Raw genomic sequence first — 13,490 nt, forward strand, 5'->3', positions numbered from 1 at the left:
GTCTTCGCCTACGTGTACATGTAAGGACTTTGTTTGTTTGTTCGATTTGTTATTGGCTCACGTAAGTGTAGCCTATGCGATGCTAACTTTTGTCTGTCTGTGCGTGCGTGCGTGCGTACGTGCGTGCGTGCGTGCGTGCGTGCGTGCGTGCGTGCGTGCGTGCGTATGTATGTGTGTATGTCTGTGGTAGAAACTTTAACATTTGACTGAACACCGAAATACTAATTTCACCTGGTTATTAGTCAAGCAACAGCTTCAAAGTATTGAAGCAATGATCAACATTTCGTCGGCACGTATGTAGTTAAAGTGTGTATCCAAAGAAAACGGGTGGTGGTGGGTTTTGGGGGGGTAAAAACACCTGACTGATTTGTGTCGTGTATGGTATGTAGACCAGGTCAGGGGTCAAGGTTAGGTCAGATCGCGTGAAGGATTGTGGTATAGATACAGTTATCACCGAGCTGCAGTTCGCCTATTCGGAGAAGACGACTCATGATTTCACATTGTTCGGTTTCGTAGCTCCAGAAAAATAGATAAAGAAGATACCAAAGGAGATTTCCTACAGGTTAATCTGCACAGCGTGTTTCCAGTGTCTGCGCGAGGAAGCGCGGTCGAAAGCGCAGTGTCGATCTGGCCATCTGGCAGTCGTGTCCCTGTAAGTAGGCTACAGACAGACAGATCTAGATCTAGTGTCTCGCACTCTTGCACCGTGTCACCTATGCTTATTGTGTGTGTGTGTGTGTGTGTGTGTGTGTGTGTGTGTGTGTGTGTGTGTGTGTGTGTGTGTGTGTGTGTGTGTGTGTGTGTGTGTGTGTGTGTGTGTGTGTGTGTGTGTATGTGTGACGGAGTAATTGAGTTTGTGTTACTGTTTGTCGATTTCTTACGTGAGCCTTGAAGGCTTCGCCTCTTGTTTTATGATTTAAATGCATTCTCCTTCTCCTGAAAACAGATATCAGAACTCAGTAACATACGTGGCTGCATTTTTTGCGTGTGTTGAATGAATTTAGCAGATTGTTGTAGGTGTCTCCTATAAAATTATTTCAACACACAGTTCCTCTCGGCACAGGATTACAGTGAGGATGTTGATTGTTTGTGTATGTGTTTAAAGGCACAGCCCTTCTTGTGAAAACAGTTTGACTCAGAGTCTCAAGTCTGGCCAGGCTTTTACACCAGATAAGTTTGTTTGTTTGTTTGTTTGTTTGTTTGTCTGTTTGTTTGTTTGTTTGTTTGTTTGTCTGTTTGTTTGTTTGTTTACCAACAGCTGGAGACATGCTAAATTAAGTTCCCTGCAAAATATTGTGGTCTAGGACCCCTTCAATGTTGAGATATGTTAATTTTCATTTTGATCTGGATCGTCCTATTTATAGATTTGGCAACACATGCGCTGTTGACGCAAGGGAGAGAACTCCGTGTCGTTGTTGACATCCTCACTTTTTCAGAGGCTAGAACAAGCTGAAATGCACGTATATGGTCCGCGCATGACGACATATCGTCATTATATTGTCTTATGGTGCGTTTGACATCGATTGTGGGCAAACTATACTTTGTAAACACGGGAGTAAGTTAGTAAGCCTTTAACGCCCAGCCGACCACGAAGGGCCATATCAGGGCGGTGCTGCTTTGACATTTAACGTGCGCCACACACAAGACAGAAGTCGCAGCACAGGCTTCATGTCTCACCCAGTCACATTATTCTGACACCGGACCAACCAGTCCTAGCACTAACCCCATAATGCCAGACGCCAGGCGGAGCAGCCACTAGATTGCCAATTTTAAAGTCTTAGGTATGACCCGGCCGGGGTTCGAACCCACGACCTCCCGATCACGGGGCGGACGCCTTACCACTAGGCCAACCGTGCCGGTGTCATGAGATAAGACCATCCCTCCAATTGGATACGTACCAAAAAGCAACATATCGACTTCTTGCTGTGGTGAAGTTGAATTTTTTAATACATTAATTTCTTAAAATCAAATAACCAAAGGGAAGTAAGCGCTCTGTATGCATACGGCATGTGTAATGGAGTAAGCGAGAGTTGTACGGAACTTTTCTCCTGGCACCTGAGAGAACAACAAGCATTGAAATGAACAAGCGACTTTCATCCTCAAAAGTGTGTGCGTTTGTTTAATTTCTTACAAATCTAATAGTAGCTTTTACGACATTCATTTTATTCACAACAAGTGTAACTGTGCACTGGAAGCGACCAGGCTGTTTAGTTTTGGTATTAGTCCAAAAAAAAATTAGGTCTGTTTACGGTAACATAGGGTGAAAAAATAGGGTCGGTAGGTCGGCTTTTTGTGTTTTTTTTCTGGGTTTTTTTCTCCATTTTTTTTTTCTCTCCCCTCTCTATGATGTTTCACAGTTCATTTCTTCTCATCAATCCCTGTTTTTGCCCAACATAACTATAAACAGTACTTTGAGCTTACCTCCCTTCTGTCGTCTGCTGTTTGAGCGCAAACAGCTCTATTTTGGATGCGGTTTTTTTTTCAGACAATCCAAAAAAAAGATTAGGGTCGGGCCTAAAAACTAGGGTCGGTCGGGTTACGGTAAACAGACCTCTTTTTTTGGCCTTAGTCCAAGTGGAGGGGTGGTCTTGGCCCAGGAATGATACGCTGACCCGGACCGTTTCCTCGAGAAGGAGTATGCCTTTAAACATGCAGTCCAGACGGGCGCAGTGGCCTACTAGGGGATAAGACATCGGCCTCCTAATTGGAAAATCGTGAGTTCAAATCCTGGCCACGACCGCCTGGTGGGTTAAGGATGGAGATTTTTCCGATCTCCCAGGTCAACTTATGTGCAGACCTGCTAGTGCCTTAACCCCCTTCGTGTGTACACGAAAGCACAAGACCAAGTGTGCACATAAAAGATCCTATAATCCATGTCAGATTTTGGTTGGTTATAGAAACAACAAAATACCCAGCATGCCTCCCCCGAAAGCGGCGTATGGCTGCCTAAATGGCGGGTACAAAACGGTCATACACGTAAAAACCCACTCGTGAAAAAACATGAGTGAACTTGGGAGTTTCAGCCCATGAACGAAGAAGAAGTAGAAGAAACATGCAGTCCTTTCTGGCTGACCGATCATGACAACAATCATGGAAGTGTTACACGGTATTATTCTTCGTTCATAGGCTGATACTCGACGTACTCCCACAGTTTTTACGCGTATTACCGTTTTTACCCCGCCATTTCAGGCACCCATATGTCGCTTTCGTGGGAAACGCATACTATGTATTTTCGTGTTTGTATACCCCACCGTACTCAGTCTGATATGGATTACGGTGTGCATTTGGTCTTGTGCTTGCGTGTACACACGAAAAAGGAAAGGCAATAGCAGGTCAGACCTTAAAGTTGACCTGGGAGAGCAGGCGCAGCCGGGATTCGAACCCACGACCTTCTGCTCGGTGTCTTATCCACTAGGCCATTGTGCCCGTCATTTACACTGTATGAGAAGTTCTTTAGACTTAAACTCATACTTGAAATATTAGGACCGTCCGCATCTGTGTGGTCTGGGTGGCCGAGTGGTAACGACTGGGTGGCCGAGTGGTAACGACTGGGTGGCCGAGTGGTAACGACTGGGTGGCCGAGTGGTAACGACTGGGTGGCCGAGTGGTAACGCACTTGCGCTCGGAAGCGAGAGGTTGCGAGTTCGACCCTGGGTCAGGGCGTTAGCAATTTTCTCCCCCCCCTTTCCTAACTTAGGTGGTGGGTTCAAGTGCTAGTCTTTCGGATGAGACGAAAAACCGAGGTCCCTTCGTTGTACACTACATTGGGGTGTGCACGTTAAAGATCCCACGATTGACAAAAAGGGTCTTTCATGGCAAAATTGTTTAGGCATAGATAAAAATGTCCACCAAAATACCGGTGTGACTTGGAATAATAGGCCGTGAAAAGTAGGATATGCGCCGAAATGGCTGCGATCTGCTGGCCGATGTGAATGCGTGATGTATTGTGTAAAAAAAAAATCCATCTCACACGGCATAAATAAATCCCTGCGCCTTGAATATGTGCGCGATATAAATTGCATAAAAAAAGTTTTAAAAAAATCCCTGCGCTTAGAACTGTACCCACGGAATACGCGCGATATAAGCCTCATATTGATTGGTTGATCTTGTGCAGAGAAAGAATGTTTTCATGAATTAATGTCGCATGTTGACACTTGTGGCAGTTACGACATTAAATTCGAAAAGAAGTTCCCACTGAGCAGACAGTAGGCAGAATGTTGAGTTCTGGTATGTGTGCATGTAGAGGAGTATGTTTTCATCACATGTAAAATCCCAAACAGACGTGTAGAAACGGTCTATTAGGCCACCTGTCTGACCGATGATGGTGCATGGAACACGTCATCTGTTTTGTGCGCAAATGTGTATTTGTATTTCATTTCTTTGACCGGAGGAGTTATTTTATTTTATTGTATTGTATTTTATTGTATTTTATTTTATTTTTATTTTTTTTTATTATTTTTTTTTAAGGCTGTCTTTGTCTGTGTTTTCTCTTGTCTCTCGACCTACAAAATGTAAAACAAAGAATTCTTTCTTTGTTTTTAACGTTGTTCGAATGAAATCCCAAAGGCATCAGAAAATGAAATATTTACCACTCTATTATTTCACGTTTTCATTCTTTTTACATTTAGTCAAGTTTTAACTAAATGTTTTAACATAAAGGGGGGAATCAAGACGAGGGTCGTGGTGTATGTGTGTGTGTCTGTCTGTCTGTGTGTGTGTGTGTGTGTAGAGCGATTCAGACTAAACTACTGGACCGATCTTTATGAAATTTGACATGAGAGTTCCTGGGTATGATATCCCCAGACGTTTTCATTTTTTTGATAGATGTCTTTGATGACGTCATATCCGGCTTTTTGTAAAGGTTGAGGCGGCACTGTCACGTTCTCATTTTTTAACCAAATTGGTTGAAATTTTGGTCAGGTAATCTCCGACGAAGCCCGGACGTCGGTATTGCATTTCAGCTTGGTGGCTTAAAAATTAATTAATGACTTTGGTCATTAAAAATCTGAAAATTGTAAAAAAAAAAATAATTTTCATAACACGATCCAAATTTACGTTCAGCTTATTTTCCATCATTTTCTGATTCCAAAAACATATACATATGTTATATTTGGATTAAAAACAAGCTCTGAAAATTAAAAATATAAAAATTATGATCAAAATAAAATTTTCGAAATCAATTTAAAAACACTTTCATCTTATTCCTTGTCGGTTCCTGATTCCAAAAACATATAGATATGATATGTTTGGATTGAAAACACGCTCAGAAAGTTAAAACGAAGAGAGGTACAGAAAAGCGTGCTATCCTTCTCAGCGCAACTACTACCCCGCTCTTCTTGTCAATTTCACTGCCTTTGCCATGAGCGGTGGACTGACGATGCTACGAGTATACGGTCTTGCTGCGTTGCATTGCGTTCAGTTTCATTCTGTGAGTTCGACAGCTACTTGACTAAATGTTGTATTTTCGCCTTACGCAACTTGTTATCTATGTGTTTGCTTATGCTAACAGTGAATTGTCAAACGCCTCAGAGAATAACATATTTACCACTATATAATTTCGTATTTTATTCGTATATCTATGTACATGTATTTGTTTATGCCAACTGTGAACTGTCAAACGACTCAGAGAATGAAATATTTACCACGTTATAATGTCACGTTTTATTCTTATATCTATTTGTTTATGCTAACAGTGAATAGTCAAACGCATCTGAGAATGAACTAGTTACCACTTCGCGTTTTATTCCTAATTTTTTTTATGCGAACAGTGAATTGCCAGACGCCTCAAAAAATGATAGACCAAAATGTGACGTACACCGGAAGTAGTGAGTATGCACAAGCTGTCTACCAATGCACGACGGGATATGAGCAGATTTCACCGGAAACAGCCTACACCGCCACCTGTGAGCCGGACAACGGTGCGTGGAACACATCATCCGTTCTCTGTGCAAGTAAGTAATTGCTTTCATATATTTTTCACGTGGTGGTTTTTTGTTTCTTTCTGTCTGTCTGCCTGTCTGTGTCTGGTTTGTTGGCTTGGCTCACGTAAGTGTAGCCTATGCGATCATCATTTTTGTCTGTCTGTGCGTGCGTATGTATGTCTGTGGTAGAAACTTTAACATTTGACTAAACACCGAAATACTCATTTTACCTGGTTATTTTTCAAGCACCATCTTCAAACTATTGAAGTAATGATCAACATTTTGTCGGTGTGTGTGTAGTTAAAGTGTGTATCCAAAGAAAACGGGTGGTGGGGGGTTGTGAGGGGTTAAAAGCAGGTGACTGGTTTGTGTTGTGTGTGGTATGTAGACCAGGTCAGGGGTCAAGATCAGGTCAGGTTACGTGAAGGATTGTAGTATAGATTCACTTTTCAGTCTTTTCAGTTCTCACCTCGGCATTCGCCGATTCGGGGAAGACGATTTCACATTGTTCGGTTTCTTAGCTCCAGAAAAATAGATAAAGAAGATATATGCTAGCTTTCCACTGGACCCGAATTTCCCAGCGATGGGACAATAAAGAAAAGAAGAAAAATCCCATAGATCCCTTGACTTTGGGGTAGCGCGACTCTGTTGCTGCTAGCTTTCCACTGGGAGGAAGTGACCCAAATTTCTCAGCGACGGGACAAACTAGTAATGAAAAAAAAATAAACATCAACAGTCGCGCTACCCCAAAAGTCAAGGGATTTTCTTTTTGTGCCTTGTCTTTGGAGATGACAAGAAAATATCGGCAGCATTAACGTGATTTGTAAAAATATTTTACAAATCACGGGGCGCGCAGACCCTTGATTTTAACCCCCTGGCTCAAAACTGTAAGGTTCAGCAGCTAAAGTTGTTTCTGCCATGAATACTGCTCGTGACGTCATCGGAATTTTTACCCAGAATTCACCACTTCCGTACTCTCGCGGACGTTCGCGATACAATGGCCGCCAGATCGGAACGCGAAAACGCTTCACTTCAGCCACGAAATTCGTCGGTATATGTTTATCAGTGTAAAGCTGTTGTTGGTGGTGTTGTTGACATTGTAGTTGTTCTTGGTTTTTGAGTTGTTGTCAGTGTTGTTGTCGTCGTTGTAGTTGTTGTAGTTGTTGCCCAATGTTGTACTGTGTTGTGGTTATGGTGTTTTTGTTATTGTTGATACAGTTTCGCTGGTTTCTCAACAATGCTGTTGTGGTTGTTGTTGTTGAGGTTGTTGTTGTTATTGTTGATGTAGTTTCGCTGATTTCTCAACAATGGTGTTGTTGTTGTTGTTGTTGTTGTTGTTGTTGTTGTTGTTGTTGTTGTTGATGTAGTTTGGCTGGTTTCTCAACAATAGTGTTGTTGTTGTTGTTGTTATTGTTGTTGTTGTTGTTGTTGTTGTTGTTATTGTTGTTGTTTCTTTGTTTTTGGGTCCAGCCGATTCATTTTCACAGCCCATTCCTGCTTGAGCTTCGAGTCGGATGGAAACAAATGAAAACTCAAGCCTGAGTCCTTTTTTTGCAACTCCGAATATACGGCAGCAGCACTCTATCGGCATGATGTCGGGAGCACGCGCGCATCCACGGCTGCAGCAAAGACGCAGACCGAGCGTCGCTACTTTCGCTTCCGATTCCTGCTTGTGACGTCACAGCCAAGGGCTTGCCGCCGCGGGGATTTTGAAGTCTCGCGTAGCAGACGAATTTGGCCGCTTTTTGAGCATGCATGCATTTTGTGTAAAATTAGACTGATGCAACTCAAAACCTGTGATTTACTGTTCGGTTTTTGCATCTTTAGATGCTTACCTATATCATTAAATCAACCCCAACTGCTTTATCTGACCTTAAAAAGAGCCTGTTGGGGTCCTTTAAGTATTGCAAACTATTTACGTAGCTTCATGCTCTCACATATAATATAAATGAGCAATGATGTCTGAACAGTTCATTGACATGTCTTTTAAGATTGTCGTGGTTTTTTTGGACAGGTACAAACACTTACCGTCATGTGAAAGATATGTGAACGTGTGTGTGTGTGTGTGTGTGTGTGTGTGTGTGTGTGTGTGTGTATATGTGTGTGTGTGTGTATGTGTGTGTGCGCGTGTGTGTGTGTTTGTGTGTGCGTGTATGTGTGTGTGCGCGTGTGTGTGTGTGTTTGTGTGTGTGTGTGTGTGTGTGTGTGTTTATGTGTGTTTGTGTGTGTGCGCGCGCGCGCGTGTGTTTGTGTGTGTGTGTGTAGGACGTTCCACCATAGCTAGGCAGAAGTCGTGGAATGTCATGTAAGTGCAAGCAGTCTTCATGGGATCGTGCGATCATTGAGGTCAATCAGTTTAGAAGTGTGTGAGTGTCGAGTGATGTCTTTCACGTGCATGGTTGTGTGTCGGCTCTAATGTTGACACTATTGTAACGCCCATGAACATTTCACGACGCCAAACATCAAGAGCAACGGGCTCTGCAAAAGACGGTTTTGTGTTTACCACAGTGTTGCTTGTTCTGTATTATTTTACTTATTGTCCTGGGGAATCTGCTTTAGACCATTCGGGCCGCTATCCCTAGGGAAAGAGGGCAACGACGGGGTGGCATCCTTGTCCTTTTGTCTTTGCGTCTGTGTTTACTGGGTCCTGGAGCCGAGGTCTTGTCGATTGCGCAAATGAAAGAGGTTACGGATGAACTTACGAACACGTACAGACTATACGTAATTCATAGCTCCGCGCATGCGTAACTTACACATTGAGGACTAAGAGAGTATGGATAATGAGATCGAAAAATCATTTTATATATATCTCTCTCTCATTATCCATCCCTACCAGCACATAGGACAGACATATTCCGAACATCCTTCATCCCATTCTCCACAGTTTTATGGAATAATTTGCCTGATGTGATTAAAACAACAAATTCAATAAGCGAGTTTAAGCATTATTTACAAAGTCCTGATCATAGTGTACCAGCTTATTGTTATTTTGGAAAACGACAGACAGAAGTTCAACACTGCAGAATGCGTTTAAATATTAGTAACCTTAAAGGCACAGTAAGCCTCCCGTAAACCATCACAGATACGGTCAGGCTTTTACACACAGTACAAACACCCTTTCATTTAAACACTCACCGGTGCCCTCCGTAAAGAGCGAACCATTTTCAAAGAATTTATTTTTGCGTGGTTTATCTTACCCCTGAGCCATCGTGAACCCGTGTGATCCAGTTTCCCCTTTTCACAATGTAGTCGTCAGTTAGTCATTTGAATGCGACTCGATGTGAGCTTATTTACAATAGCACGTTATTATGCACGAAACAAACGGCTGTGGTTCACAAGAACTCTAGCGATGGCTTTTGACTGTTGAGAGGAACGGCGATATGCACTGATAAACCGTCGTCTGCTACGACCCTTGCGTGACCCTGCTTCCGGGCTTTTCTTTTTTCAAACTTTCACAACTTCGAATTGTACTGATCTTGTCTTGATGAAAAAAGAATTCTTTTATGATTAAAGAATGTTTGTGTAACAAGCTGTCAATTTATTATTTAGATTTTAAAAGTTAGGTCTAGCGCAAAAACGCACCACGGTCCAAAAACATTTTGATAATCATCGATTCACGGCTATCGCCAGTTTACATCGATAGAATGAGACCCGAAGGAAAGTAACTCATGTTTGACCTGAGTTCAGGATGGGTCCAAAAAGTGTTCGAGACAATCTGCAAAATTAATTCTTTAAAAATTGCTCGCTCTTTACGTAGGGCACCTAGGATGTTCCCGTTTGGTGAGCGTTCAAATGGAAGGGTGTTTGTACTGTGTGTAAAAGCCTGACAGTATCTGTGATGGTTTACGGGAGGCTTACTGTCCAGGCGTGAATTCCGGTATTCATAACAGCCGTCCAGCACCAAAACGAGGCGCCATTGCTGTTGAGGCCAAGTCCACGAAAATAAATTCTTTGAAAATTTCTCACGCTCGACAGAAAGCAGCCAGGATGTTCCCGTTCGGTGAGCGTTCAAATGGAAGTATGCTTGTACTATATGTAGACGCTCGGGGAGCTCTGTGATGGTTTACGGGAGGCTTACTGTGCCTTTAATTCAGACTTGTGTAAACGCCATCTAAAAGATAACGCACAGTGTGTTTGCGGTGATCCAAGTGAAACATCCGAACATTATTTGTGACCCTCCACCACGAAATGAGTCGCATGTCACCTCGCGCGGTTCTGCGCTAGGCTTAATATAAGTCCGGGGAGTGTCTGGTAACAGCGTGAGGGTCACCTTAGTCACAGGCTTATAACTCAAACAGTTTTCGCTCTTTTCTAAAACGGTTTTCACCACTGGATAGAGCATAAAAAAACTCTTTAGGAAAATGTAAAAATATGAAAATCATGCAAAGGTGACATGCGACTCATTCCGTGTTGGAGGGTCACATATATTAAACTGCACTTTGTATGCAGATGCTCGTCTGACAACAATCAATTCGTTGCCTGTTCACTTCAGACGCGTGGAAATATTATTAAAAGGTAGCGAGCAATATTCTGTTCGTAATAACATATTGATATTTGAGTCTGTCCAATCGTTTATTGTTAAATCTGGTCGACTGATTTGATTAATGTGTTCACGCATTGATAGTGTATATGTGTGTGGGCAGGCGTATGTGTACCTCCACACTGCCTCTCTCTGTGTTATCGTATATGTGACCCTCCACCACAGAATGAGTCGCATGTCACCGTTGCATGATTTTCATATTTTTACATTTCCCTAAAGAGTTTTTTTATGCTCTATCCAGTGGTGAAAACCGTTTTAGAAAAGAGCAAAAACTGTTTGAGTTATAAGCCTGTGACTAAGGTGACCCTCATACTGTTACCAGACACCCCCCGGACTTATATTAAGCCTAGCGCAGAACCGCGCGAGGTGACATGCGACTCATTTCGTGGTGGAGGGTCACATTTGATTACATAAGCAGCGAATAAGTAATGATTATTATCGTTTGTCTCGTATCTTATATGTTAACGAATTACTGCCTTCCATAAAAAATTGTTACATTTACTTGAATTTACATGTTGCATGTTTTAGACTTGATGCTCTCTTCCTATGCGCTTTCGTCCTAGTCTCTCCTTGTGGTTGTCAGTACTTTCTTCCTCCTCCCCCTCCCTTTTCTTTTTTATCTTCTGTGGATTCTTTTGTTCCTATTTAGCTCCCCATCCCGATTCTTTCAATTTGTTCTTCTGGTTTATTGTTGTTGTTGGTTTTTTTTTTTTTTTCTTTTTTTTTTCTTTTTTTTTCTTTTTATTTAACCTCAGTTGCATGCAGGTTTGCTACTACAATTATTTTTTTGCCTTATTATTATTATTTTTATTTTTATTTTTTGTGTGGCTTGGAGCAAACCTTCTTCATAGGTCTTTTCTTTTCTCTGTCAAATGTGTACATTTTTAAATCAATAAACCTTATCAGTAAACTAATATGTTTAAATAAATAAATACATAAAAGTAATCATAACATAAATTTATTCCTAATGTTCAGCTCAGTTTCCAATAATACACCCAAATCTAACTTTTTCCCATATCTAAATTTTCCAATGGTCATTTTGGTAATTAAAATACAATAATTCACAAAGTAAATATAATCACTTTTCAAACTTTCCCTAAAATAACCCAAAAATACATTTTCTTCATTCAAAATGATGGCAACATGTATTTTCTTATACACAAAATCTTTACAAATTTTCCAACCCTTCATCACCTCTTGGCAACTAAAAAAGAAATGTTCAAGGGTGTCTAATTCATTACAAACTTCACACTTATTCGATGTTCGTAATCCCATTTTGTTTAATAAAATATTGGTTGGATATATTCTATGTAATAGTTTCCAGTGCAGCAGACGTAATCTTTCTTCTTTTGTGCTGTTAACGGCCAGTAACCAGTTTCTCTTATCCAAATCTACATTATGTTTTCGTTTCCAAAAATCACAGGCACTCGGAATCTGGACATCAAGATCAACTAAACATTTTCTAATAAACTTTGCTGTTATATTACCACCGTTAACAATGAAATCCTGCAATGTAAAATATTGATATGGTAATGTGTCTGTACGTCTGGATTTAAGTGCTGTGCATAATGCATTGTATTCAAACTGTCTGGATGGTTTATAACCCACTTTTTGACATAAATCTTCAAAAGAAATAATAATACCATTTTCATTCATAACATCCTTTACAAATGAGATATTATGTTTTATAAAATCTTTAAAAAATAGGCATTTATGTTTAAATTGAATATTCATATTGTTCCAAATGCATTGGTCCTTTAATATTACTGGTGCAAAATCATACTTTTCACAGAAAACACTTTTATTGTCAAGCCAAGTCAATAACACTTGTTTCCAAAACAATGATCTGCAACTATTGAGGCCATTCATCGTTTTCGAAGATGCATTTGAGTCAAAGCACGATAAACCAATGCCCAGACATGACAGACAGTATCTTGGAATAACAGACCAATACTTTTGTGTGGAGTTTTGCAAATTAACAAGCCAGGAAATCATAAATGAGTTGTGCATATCTACTACGTTTATCATATTCAAACCACCATAATCTTTTTCTTTACACATAACTGTTCGTCTTACTTTTTCAAATGCGCGCGTATTTGAATACTTTTTCTTCCAAATAAACCTAAACAAAATGGAATTAATATGATGTAGAACATGATGAGGTACTGCCAGAGACTGCAAAATATAAACGAATTGAGATATAAGAAAGGTTTTAACAATACAAATTTTACCTTGTATACTTCAATTTCTTTTTGACCAATTGGAGATTATTTGTTGTATTTCTGGTTTATTGTTGTTATGTCCACCATTACGAAAATGTGTGTAATTTAGTATTGTTCTGGTCACGTGATATAAGCATTTGCTTGAGTGCGTGTCCTAGCTGTGTGTTTCGAACTGTTCATGCGAAGAAATTCTGAATAAAATTTTGTTTAAACTAACAACTCGAACGATGTCTTACGAGCGTAGGAGTAAATGTTACCGCAAAAGAAATGTGTCTGTGTTTGTGTGTGTGTGTGTGGGGGGGGGGGGATGCATACTTTCGTGCAGCAGATTGTTAAACTTAGTTACATCACTGAATTTCTAAGAAACTTTATATGAATAGAAGTGGTAAAAGCTCAAACACTTTCAAAATGTCACAATACAAAAACTATCATCAAATATTCATCAAAACAGAAAGCGCCTATAAAAGATAATTCTGAGCTGCAGTATTTCAGTGCAAGAAAACCCGTTTAAAGGGACGTACTTGTCCAAACCGAAACATGTCTCTACTCGTGTCAAGAGCTATCAACATGTAGCTAGTGTTTTTAGTGGAAAAAGACCCGTTTAAAGGGACATACTTGTCCAAACAGAAACATGTCTCTACTCGTGCCAAGAGCTATCAACATGTAGCTAGTGTTTTTAGTGGAAAAAGACCCGTTTAAAGGGACGTACTTGTCCAAACCGAAACATGAAGAGCTATCAACATGTAGCTAGTGTTTTTAGTGGAAAAAAACTCGTTTAAAGGGACGTACTTGTCCAAACAGAAACAT

This window comes from Littorina saxatilis, linkage group LG16, assembly GCF_037325665.1.
Source record: "Littorina saxatilis isolate snail1 linkage group LG16, US_GU_Lsax_2.0, whole genome shotgun sequence".
In the NCBI taxonomy this organism is placed as follows: domain Eukaryota; kingdom Metazoa; phylum Mollusca; class Gastropoda; order Littorinimorpha; family Littorinidae; genus Littorina; species Littorina saxatilis.